At 38.2% G+C, this 2279-nt stretch overlaps 1 pseudogene across 1 annotated transcript; it reads right to left on the bottom strand.

The window, feature by feature from the left end:
* Positions 1 to 1144: 1144 nt before the first annotated feature.
* Positions 1145 to 1562, bottom strand: LOC695079 (small nuclear ribonucleoprotein Sm D2 pseudogene; annotated as a pseudogene). The gene has a single exon (XR_013408194.1). The product of XR_013408194.1 is annotated as a small nuclear ribonucleoprotein Sm D2 pseudogene (transcript).
* Positions 1563 to 2279: the final 717 nt, after the last annotated feature.

Here is a 2279-nt window from a genome sequence, read left to right as displayed (position 1 = left end):
TTTGCTTTTGCTGCTTGTGTTTTGCTGTCATATCTAACAAATCATTGCTAAGACCAATATTACGAAGTTTTCCCCGAACGTTTTCTTCTAGGCATTTTACAGTTTATGAATTTGTAAAATTTTAGGGGCTGAAAAATTACATTTAAATCTTAAATCAATTTTAATTGATTTTCCTGTGTAAGGTAATGGTCCAAAGTCATTGTTTTGCATGTGTATATGCAGTTTTCCCAACATCATTTGTTGAAGAGATTGACCTTTCCCCACTGTGCTTTGTTGGCACCCTTGTTAAAGATCAGTTGACTGTATATGCATACCTTTATTTCCAGGCTTTCTGTTATATTGATCTATAGATCTTTTTTATACCAGTACCATACTGTTTTAATTACTGTTGCTGGGCATCCTTTCTTAGTCCTAATCTTAGAGGAAAAGCTTTCAGTTATTCACCATTGAGTACAATGTTAGCTGTGGGCTTGTCATTTATGGCCTTTATTATGTTTTGGCAAATTCCCTCTACATTAGCTTTTTGAGAGTATAATTATTTAGTTATAGTATTCATTATATTACAAAAGTTTTGAATTTCATCAAATACTTTTTCTGCATCTATTGAAATGATCACATGATTTTAAAATTCATCATTCTGTTAGTGTGATCTATGACATTAATTGATTTGCATATGTTGAGCCATCCTTGCATCCCAAGGATAAATCTCATTTGGTCTTAGTGTGTGATCCTTACATTTCTAAGAATCTACCCATTTCTTAAAGATTATCCAATTTGTTGATATATACTTGTTAATAACTATCTTTTATGATTCTTCCTATCTCTTTGTATCAGTTGTAATGTCTCCTCTTTAATTTCTGACATTATTTGAGATTCCTCTGTTTTTGCTAGTCTATCTAAGGGTTTGTCAATTTTATCTTGTTAAAACATCAACTCAATTTCATTGGTATTTTTCTACAATTTTTCTTTTTCTTTTTTTCCTTTTTTTTTTTTTTGTTTGTTTTCTTGAGGCAGGGTCTCTCTCTCTTTTTTTTTTTTTTTTTTTTTTTTTTTTTTTTTTTTTTTTTAGAAAAAAACGCAGAGCTTTATTATTTTCAACACTAATGGCAGCGGTCTTCATAGGACAGGAGAATGAGTTCTGTCAATGGATAGGCAGCCCCTACTTGACGGCAATGAGCGAGTTCCGCAGGACCACGACGACCGAGTCCTGGCGCAGGAACATCTTGGAGATGTAGTGGTCTTTGTTGACTGGCTTGGATTTCTTCTTTCCCTTGCCGCTCTTAGGGACTTCAGTCCACATCTCCTTCACGTTCTCCAGCACCATGTTGCAGTGCCTATCGAAGGCCTTCACCCGGCCCAGGAGTTTCTTATTGTTGCGACAGTTGATGAGCACTTGGGTGTTATTCTTGACTGACTGCGTGAGCACAGAGAGTGGACCCGTGTGAAATTCCTCCTCCTCTCGCTTCTGCAGCTCCTCTGGGGTCATCTCACTCTTGGGCTTGTTGAGGAGGCTCATGATGGTCACTAAGCTCTCCGTTCACTCCCGTTTCCTCCGCGTTGCTGCTGCCTGAGGAGGGGGCAAGGTCTCTCTCTCTGATCCAGGCTGGAGTGCAGTGGCACGAGCACAGCTCATTGCAGCCTTGACATCCCAGGCTGAAGTGATCTTCCCACCTCAGCCTCATAACTAGCCGGGATCACAGGCAGATGACATCATGCCTGGCTAATTACATTTTTTTTTTTTTTTTTTTTTGTAGAAACAGAGTCTTGCCATGTTGCCCAGGCTGGTCTCAGACTCGTGAGCTCAGGTTATCCTCCTGCCTCAACTTCCCAAAGTGCTGAGTTTACAGGTGTGAGTTGCCTTGCCTGACCTCTATTCTTTATTGTGTTCAATTCTGGTCTAATCTTTAAGGTTTTCTTCCTTCTGCTAACTTTGGGTTTAGTTTGTTCTTTTTTTCTTGTAATGTCTTTGTCTGGCTTTGGTATCAGAGCAGTGCTGGATTCATGGAACGTGATGAAGGTTATTCCTTCCTATAGAATTTAAATGTTTTGTAGAATTCACTAGCAAAACTATCTAGACCTGTGGTCCTGTGGTTTTGGGTTTTTTGTTTTGGGTTGTTTTATGTTTGTTTGTGTGTTTTGGTGGTGAGGTTAGGAAGGTTTTAAAGTACAAATTCTCTTTCTTTAATATGTACAGGGATATTCAGATCATCTTATCTATTTCTTCTTAGGAAGCATTGGTCATTTGTAACTTTTGAGAAATCCTAACCCATTTCCTCTAA

The sequence above is a fragment of the Macaca mulatta genome, chromosome 18 (assembly GCF_049350105.2).
Source record: "Macaca mulatta isolate MMU2019108-1 chromosome 18, T2T-MMU8v2.0, whole genome shotgun sequence".
Classification (NCBI taxonomy): Eukaryota; Metazoa; Chordata; class Mammalia; order Primates; family Cercopithecidae; genus Macaca; species Macaca mulatta.
Note: the sequence above shows the minus strand (reverse complement) of the source record. Positions and strands in the feature narration are given on the sequence as shown.